The 17649-nt window shown below is 57.7% G+C and overlaps 10 non-coding genes and 2 pseudogenes across 10 annotated transcripts; all 12 read right to left on the bottom strand.

Annotated features, from left to right (window-relative positions):
• Positions 1–1226: 1226 nt before the first annotated feature.
• LOC146676153 (5S ribosomal RNA) lies at positions 1227–1345 on the bottom strand. The gene has a single exon (XR_014910905.1). It is a non-coding gene; the product is annotated as a 5S ribosomal RNA (ribosomal RNA).
• A 1613-nt stretch (positions 1346–2958) lies between these two features.
• Positions 2959–3077, bottom strand: LOC146676152 (5S ribosomal RNA). The gene has a single exon (XR_014911128.1). It is a non-coding gene; the product is annotated as a 5S ribosomal RNA (ribosomal RNA).
• Positions 3078–4379: 1302 nt separating this feature from the next.
• LOC146676151 (5S ribosomal RNA) lies at positions 4380–4498 on the bottom strand. The gene has a single exon (XR_014911127.1). It is a non-coding gene; the product is annotated as a 5S ribosomal RNA (ribosomal RNA).
• A 1384-nt stretch (positions 4499–5882) lies between these two features.
• On the bottom strand, positions 5883–6001 carry LOC146676150 (5S ribosomal RNA). Its single transcript, XR_014910885.1, has one exon. It is a non-coding gene; the product is annotated as a 5S ribosomal RNA (ribosomal RNA).
• Positions 6002–7223: 1222 nt separating this feature from the next.
• Positions 7224–7342, bottom strand: LOC146676149 (5S ribosomal RNA). Its single transcript, XR_014911126.1, has one exon. It is a non-coding gene; the product is annotated as a 5S ribosomal RNA (ribosomal RNA).
• A 1219-nt stretch (positions 7343–8561) lies between these two features.
• LOC146676148 (5S ribosomal RNA) lies at positions 8562–8680 on the bottom strand. The gene has a single exon (XR_014911125.1). It is a non-coding gene; the product is annotated as a 5S ribosomal RNA (ribosomal RNA).
• A 1222-nt stretch (positions 8681–9902) lies between these two features.
• LOC146676147 (5S ribosomal RNA) lies at positions 9903–10021 on the bottom strand. The gene has a single exon (XR_014911124.1). It is a non-coding gene; the product is annotated as a 5S ribosomal RNA (ribosomal RNA).
• A 1656-nt stretch (positions 10022–11677) lies between these two features.
• LOC146676146 (5S ribosomal RNA) lies at positions 11678–11796 on the bottom strand. The gene has a single exon (XR_014911123.1). It is a non-coding gene; the product is annotated as a 5S ribosomal RNA (ribosomal RNA).
• Positions 11797–13180: 1384 nt separating this feature from the next.
• Positions 13181–13299, bottom strand: LOC146676145 (5S ribosomal RNA). Its single transcript, XR_014910884.1, has one exon. It is a non-coding gene; the product is annotated as a 5S ribosomal RNA (ribosomal RNA).
• Positions 13300–14521: 1222 nt separating this feature from the next.
• On the bottom strand, positions 14522–14640 carry LOC146676144 (5S ribosomal RNA). Its single transcript, XR_014911122.1, has one exon. It is a non-coding gene; the product is annotated as a 5S ribosomal RNA (ribosomal RNA).
• Positions 14641–15859: 1219 nt separating this feature from the next.
• On the bottom strand, positions 15860–15978 carry LOC146676143 (5S ribosomal RNA; annotated as a pseudogene).
• Positions 15979–17200: 1222 nt separating this feature from the next.
• On the bottom strand, positions 17201–17319 carry LOC146676142 (5S ribosomal RNA; annotated as a pseudogene).
• Between the last annotated feature and the right edge of the window lie 330 nt (positions 17320–17649).

Here is a 17649-nt window from a genome sequence, read left to right as displayed (position 1 = left end):
ATCCTATAACCATACCTGCATGTTTGCATAATACCCTAACCCAAAGGCTCAGTTTGGCATTTATCCAACAGCACAGGCCCTGGATTGTTGAAGATGGCCTCAGGAACCAGCACAGGGCCTGGTGTGTTGTACATGGCCACAGCAAGCAGCACAGGGCCTGGTTTGGTGAAGATGGCCTCGGCCAGAAGCGCAGGGCCTGGTGTGATGTGAGTGGCCTGAGCAAGAGCAACAGGCCTTGGTGTGGTGTAAGTGGCCTCAGCCAGCAGCCACAGGCCCTGGTGTGGTGTAAGTCGCCTCAGCCAGAAGCCACAGGCACTGGTGTGGTGTAAGTGGCCTCAGCCAGCAGCAAAAGGGCCCTGGTGTGGTGTAAGTGGCCTCAGCCAGCAGCCACAGGCCCTGGTGTGGTGTAGGTGGCCTCAGCCAGCAGCCACAGGCCCTGGTGTGGTGTAAGTGGCCTCAGCCAGCAGCCACAGGCCCTGGTGTGGTGTAAGTGGCCTCAGCCAGCAGCCACAGGCCCTGGTGTGGTGTAAGTGGCCTCAGCCAGTGCCACAGGCCCTGGTGTGGTGTAAGTGGCCTGAGCAAGAGCCACAGACCCTGGTGTGGTGTAATTGGCCTCAGCCAGCAGCCACAGGCCCTGGTGTGGTGTAAGTCACCTCAGCTAGAAGACACAGGCACTGGTGTGGTGTAAGTGGCCTCAGCCAGCAGCAAAAGGGCCCTGGTGTGGTGTAAGTCGCCTCAGCCAGCAGCCACAGGCCCTGGTGTGGTGTAGGTGGCCTCAGCCAGCAGCCACAGGCCCTGGTGTGGTGTAAGTGGCCTCAATAGCAACTAAGGCCCTGGTGTGGTGTAAGTGGCTTCAGCCAGCAGCCACAGGCTCTGTTGTGGTGTAACTGGCCTCAGCCAGCAGCCACAGGCCCTGGTGTGGTGTAAGTGGCCTCAATAGCAACTAAGGCCCTGGTGTGGTGTAAGTGGCCTCAGCCAGCAGCCACAGGCCCTGGTGTGGTGTAAGTGGCCTCAGCCAGAGCCACAGGCCCTGATGTGGTGTAAGTGGCCCCAGCCGGTCACTCAGGCCCTGGTGTGGTGTAGGTGGCATCAGCTAGCAGCACAAGACATTGGAAAAGAGCCAAAAGCAGTGTCGTTAATGTGCCCTCATTAATGGGCAGCTGCTTTTGGTCTTTTAATACACCCCTTCTCTGGATCAAAAGCGGTTCAATGACATGAAAATGAAAGGCTTACAGCACCAGGTATTCCCAGGAAGTCTCCCATCCAAGTACTAACCAAGCCCAGCCCTGCTTAGCTTCCGAGATCAGACGAGGTCGGGCGTGCTCAGGGTGGTATGGCCGTAAGCTGCTGGCTCCAGCACAATGTCTCAATTTATGGATTCAAGTGATTAGGTGGCAAGTACCTGAAGTTACGAAGACAATCCTATAACCATACCTGCATGTTTGCATAATACCCTAACCCAAAGGCTCAGTTTGGCATTTATCCAACAGCACAGGCCCTGGATTGTTGAAGATGGCCTCAAGAACCAGCACGGGACCTGGTGTGTTTTACATGGCCACAGCAAGCAGCACAGGGCCTGGTTTGGTGAAGATGGCCTCGGCCAGAAGCGCAGGGCCTGGTGTGATGTGAGTGGCCTGAGCAAGAGCAACAGGCCTTGGTGTGGTGTAAGTGGCCTCAGCCAGCAGCCACAGGCCCTGGTGTGGTGTAAGTCGCCTCAGCCAGAAGCCACAGGCACTGGTGTGGTGTAAGTGGCCTCAGCCAGCAGCAAAAGGGCCCTGGTGTGGTTTAAGTCGCCTCAGCCAGCAGCCACAGGCCCTGGTGTGGTGTAGGTGGCCTCAGCCAGCAGCCACAGGCCCTGGTGTGGTGTAAGTGGCCACAGCAAGCAGCACAGGGCCTGGTTTGGTGAAGATGGCCTCGGCCAGAAGCGCAGGGCCTGGTGTGATGTGAGTGGCCTGAGCAAGAGCCACAGGCCTTGGTGTAGTGTAAGTGGCCTCAGCCAGCAGCCACAGGCCCTGGTGTGGTGTAAGTCGCCTCAGCCAGAAGCCACAGGCACTGGTGTGGTGTAAGTGGCCTCAGCCAGCAGCAAAAGGGCCCTGGTGTGGTGTAAGTGGCCTCAGCCAGCAGCCACAGGCCCTGGTGTGGTGTAGGTGGCCTCAGCCAGCAGCCACAGGCCCTGGTGTGGTGTAAGTGGCCTCAGCCAGCAGCCACAGGCCCTGGTGTGGTGTAGGTGGCCTCAGCCAGCAGCCACAGGCCCTGGTGTGGTGTAAGTGGCCTCAGCCAGTGCCACAGGCCCTGGTGTGGTGTAAGTGGCCTGAGCAAGAGCCACAGGCCCTGGTGTGGTGTAAGTGGCCTGAGCAAGAGCCACAGACCCTGGTGTGGTGTAATTGGCCTCAATAGCAACTAATGCCCTGGTGTGGTGTAGGTGGCCTCAGCCAGCAGCCACAGGCCCTGGTGTGGTGTAAGTGGCCTCAGCCAGCAACCACAGGCCCTGGTGTGGTGTAAGTGGCCTCAGCCAGTGCCACAGGCCCTGGTGTGGTGTAAGTGGCCTGAGCAAGAGCCACAGGCCCTGGTGTGGTGTAAGTGGCCTGAGCAAGAGCCACAGACCCTGGTGTGGTGTAATTGGCCTCAATAGCAACTAATGCCCTGGTGTGGTGTAGGTGGCCTCAGCCAGCAGCCACAGGCCCTGGTGTGGTGTAAGTGGCCTCAGCCAGCAGCCACAGGCCCTGGTGTGGTGTAAGTGGCCTCAGCCAGAGCCACAGGCCCTGATGTGGTGTAAGTGGCCCCAGCCGGTCACTCAGGCCCTTGTGTGGTGTAGGTTGCATCAGCTAGCAGCACAAGACATTGGAAAAGAGCCAAAAGCAGTGTCGTTAATGTGCCCTCATTAATGGGCAGCTGCTTTTGGTCTTTTAATACACCCCTTCTCTGGATCAAAAGCGGTTCAATGACATGAAAATGAAAGGCTTACAGCACCAGGTATTCCCAGGCAGTCTCCCATCCAAGTACTAACCAAGCCCAGCCCTGCTTAGCTTCCGAGATCAGACGAGGTCGGGCGTGCTCAGGGTGGTATGGCCGTAAGCTGCTGGCTCCAGCACAATGTCTCAATTTATGGATTCAAGTGATTAGGTGGCAAGTACCTGAAGTTACGAAGACAATCCTATAACCATACCTGCATGTTTGCATAATACCCTAACCCAAAGGCTCAGTTTGGCATTTATCCAACAGCACAGGACCTGGATTGTTGAAGATGGCCTCAGGAACCAGCACAGGACCTGGTTTGGTGAAGATGGCCTCGGCCAGAAGCGCAGGGCCTGGTGTGAAGTGAGTGGCCTGAGCAAGAGCAACAGGCCTTGGTGTGGTGTAAGTGGCCTCAGCCAGCAGCCACAGGCCCTGGTGTGGTGTAAGTCGCCTCAGCCAGCAGCCACAGGCACTGGTGTGGTGTAAGTGGCCTCAGCCAGCAGCAAAAGGGCCCTGGTGTGGTGTAAGTGGCCTCAGCCAGCAGCCACAGGCCCTGGTGTGGTGTAGGTGGCCTCAGCCAGCAGCCACAGGCCCTGGTGTGGTGTAAGTGGCCTCAGCCAGCAGCCACAGGCCCTGGTGTGGTGTAAGTGGCCTCAGCCAGCAGCCACAGGCCCTGGTGTGGTGTAAGTGGCCTCAACCAGTGCCACAGGCCCTGGTGTGGTGTAAGTGGCCTGAGCAAGAGCCACAGACCCTGGTGTGGTGTAATTGGCCTCAGCCAGCAGCCACAGGCCCTGGTGTGGTGTAAGTGGCCTCAGCCAGAAGCCACAGGCACTGGTGTGGTGTAAGTGGCCTCAGCCAGCAGCAAAAGGGCCCTGGTGTGGTGTAAGTCGCCTCAGCCAGCAGCCACAGGCCCTGGTGTGGTGTAGGTGGCCTCAGCCAGCAGCCACAGGCCCTGGTGTGGTGTAAGTGGCCTCAGCCAGTGCCACAGGCCCTGGTGTGGTGTAAGTGGCCTGAGCAAGAGCCACAGGCCCTGGTGTGGTGTAAGTGGCCTCAGCCAGTGCCACAGGCCCTGGTGTGGTGTAATTGGCCTCAGCCAGCAGCCACAGGCCCTGGTGTGGTGTAGGTGGCCTCAGCCAGCAGCCACAGGCCCTGGTGTGGTGTAAGTGGCCTCAGCCAGCAGCCACAGGCCCTGGTGTGGTGTAAGTGGCCTCAGCCAGAGCCACAGGCCCTGATGTGGTGTAAGTGGCCCCAGCCGGTCACTCAGGCCCTTGTGTGGTGTAGGTTGCATCAGCTAGCAGCACAAGACATTGGAAAAGAGCCAAAAGCAGTGTCGTTAATGTGCCCTCATTAATGGGCAGCTGCTTTTGGTCTTTTAATACACCCCTTCTCTGGATCAAAAGCGGTTCAATGACATGAAAATGAAAGGCTTACAGCACCAGGTATTCCCAGGCAGTCTCCCATCCAAGTACTAACCAAGCCCAGCCCTGCTTAGCTTCCGAGATCAGACGAGGTCGGGCGTGCTCAGGGTGGTATGGCCGTAAGCTGCTGGCTCCAGCACAATGTCTCAATTTATGGATTCAAGTGATTAGGTGGCAAGTACCTGAAGTTACGAAGACAATCCTATAACCATACCTGCATGTTTGCATAATACCCTAACCCAAAGGCTCAGTTTGGCATTTATCCAACAGCACAGGCCCTGGATTGTTGAAGATGGCCTCAGGGACCAGCACAGGGCCTGGTGTGTTGTACATGGCCACAGCAAGCAGCACAGGGCCTGGTTTGGTGAAGATGGCCTCGGCCAGAAGCGCAGGGCCTGGTGTGATGTGAGTGGCCTGAGCAAGAGCAACAGGCCTTGGTGTGGTGTAAGTGGCCTCAGCCAGCAGCCACAGGCCCTGGTGTGGTGTAAGTCGCCTCAGCCAGAAGCCACAGGCACTGGTGTGGTGTAAGTGGCCTCAGCCAGCAGCAAAAGGGCCCTGGTGTGGTGTAAGTGGCCTCAGCCAGCAGCCACAGGCCCTGGTGTGGTGTAAGTCGCCTCAGCCAGAAGCCACAGGCCCTGGTGTGGTGTAAGTCGCCTCAGCCAGAAGCCACAGGCACTGGTGTGGTGTAAGTGGCCTCAGCCAGCAGCAAAAGGGCCCTGGTGTGGTGTAAGTGGCCTCAGCCAGCAGCCACAGGCCCTGGTGTGGTGTAGGTGGCCTCAGCCAGCAGCCACAGGCCCTGGTGTGGTGTAAGTGGCCTCAGCCAGCAGCCACAGGCCCTGGTGTGGTGTAAGTGGCCTCAGCCAGCAGCCACAGGCCCTGGTGTGGTGTAAGTGGCCTCAGCCAGTGCCACAGGCCCTGGTGTGGTGTAAGTGGCCTGAGCAAGAGCCACAGACCCTGGTGTGGTGTAATTGGCCTCAGCCAGCAGCCACAGGCCCTGGTGTGGTGTAAGTCGCCTCAGCTAGAAGACACAGGCACTGGTGTGGTGTAAGTGGCCTCAGCCAGCAGCAAAAGGGCCCTGGTGTGGTGTAAGTCGCCTCAGCCAGCAGCCACAGGCCCTGGTGTGGTGTAGGTGGCCTCAGCCAGCAGCCACAGGCCCTGGTGTGGTGTAAGTGGCCTCAATAGCAACTAAGGCCCTGGTGTGGTGTAAGTGGCTTCAGCCAGCAGCCACAGGCTCTGTTGTGGTGTAACTGGCCTCAGCCAGCAGCAAAAGGGCCCTGGTGTGGTGTAAGTGGCCTCAGCCAGAGCCACAGGCCCTGATGTGGTGTAAGTGGCCCCAGCCGGTCACTCAGGCCCTGGTGTGGTGTAGGTGGCATCAGCTAGCAGCACAAGACATTGGAAAAGAGCCAAAAGCAGTGTCGTTAATGTGCCCTCATTAATGGGCAGCTGCTTTTGGTCTTTTAATACACCCCTTCTCTGGATCAAAAGCGGTTCAATGACATGAAAATGAAAGGCTTACAGCACCAGGTATTCCCAGGTAGTCTCCCATCCAAGTACTAACCAAGCCCAGCCCTGCTTAGCTTCCGAGATCAGACGAGGTCGGGCGTGCTCAGGGTGGTATGGCCGTAAGCTGCTGGCTCCAGCACAATGTCTCAATTTATGGATTCAAGTGATTAGGTGGCAAGTACCTGAAGTTACGAAGACAATCCTATAACCATACCTGCATGTTTGCATAATACCCTAACCCAAAGGCTCAGTTTGGCATTTATCCAACAGCACAGGCCCTGGATTGTTGAAGATGGCCTCAGGAACCAGCACAGGGCCTGGTGTGTTGTACATGGCCACAGCAAGCAGCACAGGGCCTGGTTTGGTGAAGATGGCCTCGGCCAGAAGCGCAGGGCCTGGTGTGATGTGAGTGGCCTGAGCAAGAGCAACAGGCCTTGGTGTGGTGTAAGTGGCCTCAGCCAGCAGCCACAGGCCCTGGTGTGGTGTAAGTCGCCTCAGCCAGAAGCCACAGGCACTGGTGTGGTGTAAGTGGCCTCAGCCAGCAGCAAAAGGGCCCTGGTGTGGTGTAAGTGGCCTCAGCCAGCAGCCACAGGCCCTGGTGTGGTGTAGGTGGCCTCAGCCAGCAGCCACAGGCCCTGGTGTGGTGTAAGTGGCCTCAGCCAGCAGCCACAGGCCCTGGTGTGGTGTAAGTGGCCTCAGCCAGCAGCCACAGGCCCTGGTGTGGTGTAAGTGGCCTCAGCCAGTGCCACAGGCCCTGGTGTGGTGTAAGTGGCCTGAGCAAGAGCCACAGACCCTGGTGTGGTGTAATTGGCCTCAGCCAGCAGCCACAGGCCCTGGTGTGGTGTAAGTCACCTCAGCTAGAAGACACAGGCACTGGTGTGGTGTAAGTGGCCTCAGCCAGCAGCAAAAGGGCCCTGGTGTGGTGTAAGTCGCCTCAGCCAGCAGCCACAGGCCCTGGTGTGGTGTAGGTGGCCTCAGCCAGCAGCCACAGGCCCTGGTGTGGTGTAAGTGGCCTCAATAGCAACTAAGGCCCTGGTGTGGTGTAAGTGGCTTCAGCCAGCAGCCACAGGCTCTGTTGTGGTGTAACTGGCCTCAGCCAGCAGCCACAGGCCCTGGTGTGGTGTAAGTGGCCTCAGCCAGAGCCACAGGCCCTGATGTGGTGTAAGTGGCCCCAGCCGGTCACTCAGGCCCTTGTGTGGTGTAGGTTGCATCAGCTAGCAGCACAAGACATTGGAAAAGAGCCAAAAGCAGTGTCGTTAATGTGCCCTCATTAATGGGCAGCTGCTTTTGGTCTTTTAATACACCCCTTCTCTGGATCAAAAGCGGTTCAATGACATGAAAATGAAAGGCTTACAGCACCAGGTATTCCCAGGCAGTCTCCCATCCAAGTACTAACCAAGCCCAGCCCTGCTTAGCTTCCGAGATCAGACGAGGTCGGGCGTGCTCAGGGTGGTATGGCCGTAAGCTGCTGGCTCCAGCACAATGTCTCAATTTATGGATTCAAGTGATTAGGTGGCAAGTACCTGAAGTTACGAAGACAATCCTATAACCATACCTGCATGTTTGCATAATACCCTAACCCAAAGGCTCAGTTTGGCATTTATCCAACAGCACAGGCCCTGGATTGTTGAAGATGGCCTCAGGAACCAGCACAGGGCCTGGTGTGTTGTACATGGCCACAGCAAGCAGCACAGGGCCTGGTTTGGTGAAGATGGCCTCGGCCAGAAGCGCAGGGCCTGGTGTGATGTGAGTGGCCTGAGCAAGAGCAACAGGCCTTGGTGTGGTGTAAGTGGCCTCAGCCAGCAGCCACAGGCCCTGGTGTGGTGTAAGTCGCCTCAGCCAGAAGCCACAGGCACTGGTGTGGTGTAAGTGGCCTCAGCCAGCAGCAAAAGGGCCCTGGTGTGGTGTAAGTGGCCTCAGCCAGCAGCCACAGGCCCTGGTGTGGTGTAGGTGGCCTCAGCCAGCAGCCACAGGCCCTGGTGTGGTGTAAGTGGCCTCAGCCAGTGCCACAGGCCCTGGTGTGGTGTAAGTGGCCTGAGCAAGAGCCACAGGCCCTGGTGTGGTGTAAGTGGCCTGAGCAAGAGCCACAGACCCTGGTGTGGTGTAATTGGCCTCAATAGCAACTAATGCCCTGGTGTGGTGTAGGTGGCCTCAGCCAGCAGCCACAGGCCCTGGTGTGGTGTAAGTGGCCTCAGCCAGCAGCCACAGGCCCTGGTGTGGTGTAAGTCGCCTCAGCTAGAAGACACAGGCACTGGTGTGGTGTAAGTGGCCTCAGCCAGCAGCAAAAGGGCCCTGGTGTGGTGTAAGTCGCCTCAGCCAGCAGCCACAGGCCCTGGTGTGGTGTAGGTGGCCTCAGCCAGCAGCCACAGGCCCTGGTGTGGTGTAAGTGGCCTCAATAGCAACTAAGGCCCTGGTGTGGTGTAAGTGGCTTCAGCCAGCAGCCACAGGCTCTGTTGTGGTGTAACTGGCCTCAGCCAGAGCCACAGGCCCTGATGTGGTGTAAGTGGCCCCAGCCGGTCACTCAGGCCCTGGTGTGGTGTAGGTGGCATCAGCTAGCAGCACAAGACATTGGAAAAGAGCCAAAAGCAGTGTCGTTAATGTGCCCTCATTAATGGGCAGCTGCTTTTGGTCTTTTAATACACCCCTTCTCTGGATCAAAAGCGGTTCAATGACATGAAAATGAAAGGCTTACAGCACCAGGTATTCCCAGGCAGTCTCCCATCCAAGTACTAACCAAGCCCAGCCCTGCTTAGCTTCCGAGATCAGACGAGGTCGGGCGTGCTCAGGGTGGTATGGCCGTAAGCTGCTGGCTCCAGCACAATGTCTCAATTTATGGATTCAAGTGATTAGGTGGCAAGTACCTGAAGTTACGAAGACAATCCTATAACCATACCTGCATGTTTGCATAATACCCTAACCCAAAGGCTCAGTTTGGCATTTATCCAACAGCACAGGCCCTGGATTGTTGAAGATGGCCTCAGGAACCAGCACAGGGCCTGGTGTGTTGTACATGGCCACAGCAAGCAGCACAGGGCCTGGTTTGGTGAAGATGGCCTCGGCCAGAAGCGCAGGGCCTGGTGTGATGTGAGTGGCCTGAGCAAGAGCAACAGGCCTTGGTGTGGTGTAAGTGGCCTCAGCCAGCAGCCACAGGCCCTGGTGTGGTGTAAGTCGCCTCAGCCAGAAGCCACAGGCACTGGTGTGGTGTAAGTGGCCTCAGCCAGCAGCAAAAGGGCCCTGGTGTGGTGTAAGTGGCCTCAGCCAGCAGCCACAGGCCCTGGTGTGGTGTAGGTGGCCTCAGCCAGCAGCCACAGGCCCTGGTGTGGTGTAAGTGGCCTCAGCCAGCAGCCACAGGCCCTGGTGTGGTGTAAGTGGCCTCAGCCAGCAGCCACAGGCCCTGGTGTGGTGTAAGTGGCCTCAGCCAGTGCCACAGGCCCTGGTGTGGTGTAAGTGGCCTGAGCAAGAGCCACAGACCCTGGTGTGGTGTAATTGGCCTCAGCCAGCAGCCACAGGCCCTGGTGTGGTGTAAGTCACCTCAGCTAGAAGACACAGGCACTGGTGTGGTGTAAGTGGCCTCAGCCAGCAGCAAAAGGGCCCTGGTGTGGTGTAAGTCGCCTCAGCCAGCAGCCACAGGCCCTGGTGTGGTGTAGGTGGCCTCAGCCAGCAGCCACAGGCCCTGGTGTGGTGTAAGTGGCCTCAATAGCAACTAAGGCCCTGGTGTGGTGTAAGTGGCTTCAGCCAGCAGCCACAGGCTCTGTTGTGGTGTAACTGGCCTCAGCCAGCAGCCACAGGCCCTGGTGTGGTGTAAGTGGCCTCAGCCAGAGCCACAGGCCCTGATGTGGTGTAAGTGGCCCCAGCCGGTCACTCAGGCCCTGGTGTGGTGTAGGTGGCATCAGCTAGCAGCACAAGACATTGGAAAAGAGCCAAAAGCAGTGTCGTTAATGTGCCCTCATTAATGGGCAGCTGCTTTTGGTCTTTTAATACACCCCTTCTCTGGATCAAAAGCGGTTCAATGACATGAAAATGAAAGGCTTACAGCACCAGGTATTCCCAGGCAGTCTCCCATCCAAGTACTAACCAAGCCCAGCCCTGCTTAGCTTCCGAGATCAGACGAGGTCGGGCGTGCTCAGGGTGGTATGGCCGTAAGCTGCTGGCTCCAGCACAATGTCTCAATTTATGGATTCAAGTGATTAGGTGGCAAGTACCTGAAGTTACGAAGACAATCCTATAACCATACCTGCATGTTTGCATAATACCCTAACCCAAAGGCTCAGTTTGGCATTTATCCAACAGCACAGGCCCTGGATTGTTGAAGATGGCCTCAGGAACCAGCACAGGGCCTGGTGTGTTGTACATGGCCACAGCAAGCAGCACAGGGCCTGGTTTGGTGAAGATGGCCTCGGCCAGAAGCGCAGGGCCTGGTGTGATGTGAGTGGCCTGAGCAAGAGCAACAGGCCTTGGTGTGGTGTAAGTGGCCTCAGCCAGCAGCCACAGGCCCTGGTGTGGTGTAAGTCGCCTCAGCCAGAAGCCACAGGCACTGGTGTGGTGTAAGTGGCCTCAGCCAGCAGCAAAAGGGCCCTGGTGTGGTGTAAGTGGCCTCAGCCAGCAGCCACAGGCCCTGGTGTGGTGTAGGTGGCCTCAGCCAGCAGCCACAGGCCCTGGTGTGGTGTAAGTGGCCTCAGCCAGCAGCCACAGGCCCTGGTGTGGTGTAGGTGGCCTCAGCCAGCAGCCACAGGCCCTGGTGTGGTGTAAGTGGCCTCAGCCAGTGCCACAGGCCCTGGTGTGGTGTAAGTGGCCTGAGCAAGAGCCACAGGCCCTGGTGTGGTGTAAGTGGCCTGAGCAAGAGCCACAGACCCTGGTGTGGTGTAATTGGCCTCAATAGCAACTAATGCCCTGGTGTGGTGTAGGTGGCCTCAGCCAGCAGCCACAGGCCCTGGTGTGGTGTAGGTGGCCTCAGCCAGCAGCCACAGGCCCTGGTGTGGTGTAAGTGGCCTCAGCCAGCAGCCACAGGCCCTGGTGTGGTGTAAGTGGCCTCAGCCAGCAGCCACAGGCCCTGGTGTGGTGTAAGTGGCCTCAGCCAGTGCCACAGGCCCTGGTGTGGTGTAAGTGGCCTGAGCAAGAGCCACAGACCCTGGTGTGGTGTAATTGGCCTCAGCCAGCAGCCACAGGCCCTGGTGTGGTGTAAGTGGCCTCAGCCAGAAGCCACAGGCACTGGTGTGGTGTAAGTGGCCTCAGCCAGCAGCAAAAGGGCCCTGGTGTGGTGTAAGTCGCCTCAGCCAGCAGCCACAGGCCCTGGTGTGGTGTAGGTGGCCTCAGCCAGCAGCCACAGGCCCTGGTGTGGTGTAAGTGGCCTCAGCCAGTGCCACAGGCCCTGGTGTGGTGTAAGTGGCCTGAGCAAGAGCCACAGGCCCTGGTGTGGTGTAAGTGGCCTCAGCCAGTGCCACAGGCCCTGGTGTGGTGTAATTGGCCTCAGCCAGCAGCCACAGGCCCTGGTGTGGTGTAGGTGGCCTCAGCCAGCAGCCACAGGCCCTGGTGTGGTGTAAGTGGCCTCAGCCAGCAGCCACAGGCCCTGGTGTGGTGTAAGTGGCCTCAGCCAGAGCCACAGGCCCTGATGTGGTGTAAGTGGCCCCAGCCGGTCACTCAGGCCCTTGTGTGGTGTAGGTTGCATCAGCTAGCAGCACAAGACATTGGAAAAGAGCCAAAAGCAGTGTCGTTAATGTGCCCTCATTAATGGGCAGCTGCTTTTGGTCTTTTAATACACCCCTTCTCTGGATCAAAAGCGGTTCAATGACATGAAAATGAAAGGCTTACAGCACCAGGTATTCCCAGGCAGTCTCCCATCCAAGTACTAACCAAGCCCAGCCCTGCTTAGCTTCCGAGATCAGACGAGGTCGGGCGTGCTCAGGGTGGTATGGCCGTAAGCTGCTGGCTCCAGCACAATGTCTCAATTTATGGATTCAAGTGATTAGGTGGCAAGTACCTGAAGTTACGAAGACAATCCTATAACCATACCTGCATGTTTGCATAATACCCTAACCCAAAGGCTCAGTTTGGCATTTATCCAACAGCACAGGCCCTGGATTGTTGAAGATGGCCTCAGGGACCAGCACAGGGCCTGGTGTGTTGTACATGGCCACAGCAAGCAGCACAGGGCCTGGTTTGGTGAAGATGGCCTCGGCCAGAAGCGCAGGGCCTGGTGTGATGTGAGTGGCCTGAGCAAGAGCAACAGGCCTTGGTGTGGTGTAAGTGGCCTCAGCCAGCAGCCACAGGCCCTGGTGTGGTGTAAGTCGCCTCAGCCAGAAGCCACAGGCACTGGTGTGGTGTAAGTGGCCTCAGCCAGCAGCAAAAGGGCCCTGGTGTGGTGTAAGTGGCCTCAGCCAGCAGCCACAGGCCCTGGTGTGGTGTAAGTCGCCTCAGCCAGAAGCCACAGGCCCTGGTGTGGTGTAAGTCGCCTCAGCCAGAAGCCACAGGCCCTGGTGTGGTGTAAGTGGCCTCAGCCAGCAGCAAAAGGGCCCTGGTGTGGTGTAAGTGGCCTCAGCCAGCAGCCACAGGCCCTGGTGTGGTGTAGGTGGCCTCAGCCAGCAGCCACAGGCCCTGGTGTGGTGTAAGTGGCCTCAGCCAGCAGCCACAGGCCCTGGTGTGGTGTAAGTGGCCTCAGCCAGCAGCCACAGGCCCTGGTGTGGTGTAAGTGGCCTCAGCCAGTGCCACAGGCCCTGGTGTGGTGTAAGTGGCCTGAGCAAGAGCCACAGACCCTGGTGTGGTGTAATTGGCCTCAGCCAGCAGCCACAGGCCCTGGTGTGGTGTAAGTCGCCTCAGCTAGAAGACACAGGCACTGGTGTGGTGTAAGTGGCCTCAGCCAGCAGCAAAAGGGCCCTGGTGTGGTGTAAGTCGCCTCAGCCAGCAGCCACAGGCCCTGGTGTGGTGTAGGTGGCCTCAGCCAGCAGCCACAGGCCCTGGTGTGGTGTAAGTGGCCTCAATAGCAACTAAGGCCCTGGTGTGGTGTAAGTGGCTTCAGCCAGCAGCCACAGGCTCTGTTGTGGTGTAACTGGCCTCAGCCAGCAGCAAAAGGGCCCTGGTGTGGTGTAAGTGGCCTCAGCCAGAGCCACAGGCCCTGATGTGGTGTAAGTGGCCCCAGCCGGTCACTCAGGCCCTGGTGTGGTGTAGGTGGCATCAGCTAGCAGCACAAGACATTGGAAAAGAGCCAAAAGCAGTGTCGTTAATGTGCCCTCATTAATGGGCAGCTGCTTTTGGTCTTTTAATACACCCCTTCTCTGGATCAAAAGCGGTTCAATGACATGAAAATGAAAGGCTTACAGCACCAGGTATTCCCAGGTAGTCTCCCATCCAAGTACTAACCAAGCCCAGCCCTGCTTAGCTTCCGAGATCAGACGAGGTCGGGCGTGCTCAGGGTGGTATGGCCGTAAGCTGCTGGCTCCAGCACAATGTCTCAATTTATGGATTCAAGTGATTAGGTGGCAAGTACCTGAAGTTACGAAGACAATCCTATAACCATACCTGCATGTTTGCATAATACCCTAACCCAAAGGCTCAGTTTGGCATTTATCCAACAGCACAGGCCCTGGATTGTTGAAGATGGCCTCAGGAACCAGCACAGGGCCTGGTGTGTTGTACATGGCCACAGCAAGCAGCACAGGGCCTGGTTTGGTGAAGATGGCCTCGGCCAGAAGCGCAGGGCCTGGTGTGATGTGAGTGGCCTGAGCAAGAGCAACAGGCCTTGGTGTGGTGTAAGTGGCCTCAGCCAGCAGCCACAGGCCCTGGTGTGGTGTAAGTCGCCTCAGCCAGAAGCCACAGGCACTGGTGTGGTGTAAGTGGCCTCAGCCAGCAGCAAAAGGGCCCTGGTGTGGTGTAAGTGGCCTCAGCCAGCAGCCACAGGCCCTGGTGTGGTGTAGGTGGCCTCAGCCAGCAGCCACAGGCCCTGGTGTGGTGTAAGTGGCCTCAGCCAGCAGCCACAGGCCCTGGTGTGGTGTAAGTGGCCTCAGCCAGCAGCCACAGGCCCTGGTGTGGTGTAAGTGGCCTCAGCCAGTGCCACAGGCCCTGGTGTGGTGTAAGTGGCCTGAGCAAGAGCCACAGACCCTGGTGTGGTGTAATTGGCCTCAGCCAGCAGCCACAGGCCCTGGTGTGGTGTAAGTCACCTCAGCTAGAAGACACAGGCACTGGTGTGGTGTAAGTGGCCTCAGCCAGCAGCAAAAGGGCCCTGGTGTGGTGTAAGTCGCCTCAGCCAGCAGCCACAGGCCCTGGTGTGGTGTAGGTGGCCTCAGCCAGCAGCCACAGGCCCTGGTGTGGTGTAAGTGGCCTCAATAGCAACTAAGGCCCTGGTGTGGTGTAAGTGGCTTCAGCCAGCAGCCACAGGCTCTGTTGTGGTGTAACTGGCCTCAGCCAGCAGCCACAGGCCCTGGTGTGGTGTAAGTGGCCTCAGCCAGAGCCACAGGCCCTGATGTGGTGTAAGTGGCCCCAGCCGGTCACTCAGGCCCTTGTGTGGTGTAGGTTGCATCAGCTAGCAGCACAAGACATTGGAAAAGACCCAAAAGCAGTGTCGTTAATGTGCCCTCATTAATGGGCAGCTGCTTTTGGTCTTTTAATACACCCCTTCTCTGGATCAAAAGCAGTTCAATGACATGAAAATGAAAGGCTTACAGCACCAGGTATTCCCAGGCAGTCTCCCATCCAAGTACTAACCAAGCCCAGCCCTGCTTAGCTTCCGAGATCAGACGAGGTCGGGCGTGCTCAGGGTGGTATGGCCGTAAGCTGCTGGCTCCAGCACAATGTCTCAATTCATGGATTCAAGTGATTAGGTGGCAAGTACCTGAAGTTACGAAGACAATCCTATAACCATACCTGCATGTTTGCATAATACCCTAACCCAAAGGCTCAGTTTGGGATTTATCCAACAGCACAGGCCGTGGATTGTTGAAGATGGCCTCAGGAACCAGCACAGGGCCTGGTGTGTTGTACATGGCCACAGCAAGCAGCACAGGGCCTGGTTTGGTGAAGATGGCCTCGGCCAGAAGCGCAGGGCCTGGTGTGATGTGAGTGGCCTGAGCAAGAGCAACAGGCCTTGGTGTGGTGTAAGTGGCCTCAGCCAGCAGCCACAGGCCCTGGTGTGGTGTAAGTCGCCTCAGCCAGAAGCCACAGGCACTGGTGTGGTGTAAGTGGCCTCAGCCAGCAGCAAAAGGGCCCTGGTGTGGTGTAGGTGGCCTCAGCCAGCAGCCACAGGCCCTGGTGTGGTGTAGGTGGCCTCAGCCAGCAGCCACAGGCCCTGGTGTGGTGTAAGTGGCCTCAGCCAGTGCCACAGGCCCTGGTGTGGTGTAAGTGGCCTGAGCAAGAGCCACAGGCCCTGGTGTGGTGTAAGTGGCCTGAGCAAGAGCCACAGACCCTGGTGTGGTGTAATTGGCCTCAATAGCAACTAATGCCCTGGTGTGGTGTAGGTGGCCTCAGCCAGCAGCCACAGGCCCTGGTGTGGTGTAAGTGGCCTCAGCCAGCAGCCACAGGCCCTGGTGTGGTGTAAGTCGCCTCAGCTAGAAGACACAGGCACTGTTGTGTTGTAAGTGGCCTCAGCCAGCAGCAAAAGGGCCCTGGTGTGGTGTAAGTCGCCTCAGCCAGCAGCCACAGGCCCTGGTGTGGTGTAGGTGGCCTCAGCCAGCAGCCACAGGCCCTGGTGTGGTGTAAGTGGCCTCAATAGCAACTAAGGCCCTGGTGTGGTGTAAGTGGCTTCAGCCAGCAGCCACAGGCTCTGTTGTGGTGTAACTGGCCTCAGCCAGAGCCACAGGCCCTGATGTGGTGTAAGTGGCCCCAGCCGGTCACTCAGGCCCTGGTGTGGTGTAGGTGGCATCAGCTAGCAGCACAAGACATTGGAAAAGAGCCAAAAGCAGTGTCGTTAATGTGCCCTCATTAATGGGCAGCTGCTTTTGGTCTTTTAATACACCCCTTCTCTGGATCAAAAGCGGTTCAATGACATGAAAATGAAAGGCTTACAGTACCAGGTATTCCCAGGCAGTCTCCCATCCAAGTACTAACCAAGCACAGCCCTGCTTAGCTTCCGAGATCAGACGAGGTCGGGCGTGCTCAGGGTGGTATGGCCGTAAGCTGCTGGCTCCAGCACAATGTCTCAATTTATGGATTCAAGTGATTAGGTGGCAAGTACCTGAAGTTACGAAGACAATCCTATAACCATACCTGCATGTTTGCATAATACCCTAACCCAAAGGCTCAGTTTGGCATTTATCCAACAGCACAGGCCCTGGATTGTTGAAGATGGCCTCAGGAACCAGCACAGGGCCTGGTGTGTTGTACATGGCCACAGCAAGCAGCACAGGGCCTGGTTTGGTGAAGATGGCCTCGGCCAGAAGCGCAGGGCCTGGTGTGATGTGAGTGGCCTGAGCAAGAGCAACAGGCCTTGGTGTGGTGTAAGTGGCCTCAGCCAGCAGCCACAGTCCCTGGTGTGGTGTAAGTCGCCTCAGCCAGAAGCCACAGGCACTGGTGTGGTGTAAGTGGCCTCAGCCAGCAGCAAAAGGGCCCTGGTGTGGTGTAAGTGGCCTCAGCCAGCAGCCACAGGCCCTGGTGTGGTGTAGGTGGCCTCAGCCAGCAGCCACAGGCCCTGGTGTGGTGTAAGTGGCCTCAGCCAGCAGCCACAGGCCCTGGTGTGGTGTAAGTGGCCTCAGCCAGCAGCCACAGGCCCTGGTGTGGTGTAAGTGGCCTCAGCCAGTGCCACAGGCCCTGGTGTGGTGTAAGTGGCCTGAGCAAGAGCCACAGACCCTGGTGTGGTGTAATTGGCCTCAGCCAGCAGCCACAGGCCCTGGTGTGGTGTAAGTCACCTCAGCTAGAAGACACAGGCACTGGTGTGGTGTAAGTGGCCTCAGCCAGCAGCAAAAGGGCCCTGGTGTGGTGTAAGTCGCCTCAGCCAGCAGCCACAGGCCCTGGTGTGGTGTAGGTGGCCTCAGCCAGCAGCCACAGGCCCTGGTGTGGTGTAAGTGGCCTCAATAGCAACTAAGGCCCTGGTGTGGTGTAAGTGGCTTCAGCCAGCAGCCACAGGCTCTGTTGTGGTGTAACTGGCCTCAGCCAGCAGCCACAGGCCCTGGTGTGGTGTAAGTGGCCTCAGCCAGAGCCACAGGCCCTGATGTGGTGTAAGTGGCCCCAGCCGGTCACTCAGGCCCTGGTGTGGTGTAGGTGGCATCAGCTAGCAGCACAAGACATTGGAAAAGAGTCAAAAGCAGTGTCGTTAATGTGCCCTCATTAATGGGCAGCTGCTTTTGGTCTTTTAATACACCCCTTCTCTGGATCAAAAGCGGTTCAATGACATGAAAATGAAAGGCTTACAGCACCAGGTATTCCCAGGCAGTCTCCCATCCAAGTACTAACCAAGCACAGCCCTGCTTAGCTTCCGAGATCAGACGAGGTCGGGCGTGCTCAGGGTGGTATGGCCGTAAGCTGCTGGCTCCAGCACAATGTCTCAATTTATGGATTCAAGTGATTAGGTGGCAAGTACCTGAAGTTACGAAGACAATCCTATAACCATACCTGCATGTTTGCATAATACCCTAACCCAAAGGCTCAGTTTGGCATTTATCCAACAGCACAGGCCCTGGATTGTTGAAGATGGCCTCAGGAACCAGCACAGGGCCTGGTGTGTTGTACATGGCCACAGCAAGCAGCACAGGGCCTGGTTTGGTGAAGATGGCCTCGGCCAGAAGCGCAGGGCCTGGTGTGATGTGAGTGGCCTGAGCAAGAGCAACAGGCCTTGGTGTGGTGTAAGTGGCCT

The sequence above is a fragment of the Rhamphochromis longiceps genome, linkage group LG3, assembly GCF_057381845.1.
Source record: "Rhamphochromis longiceps isolate RC_006_pf linkage group LG3, R_longiceps_female_GT1.1, whole genome shotgun sequence".
In the NCBI taxonomy this organism is placed as follows: domain Eukaryota; kingdom Metazoa; phylum Chordata; class Actinopteri; order Cichliformes; family Cichlidae; genus Rhamphochromis; species Rhamphochromis longiceps.
This window is presented reverse-complemented; position numbering and strand designations above follow the sequence as displayed.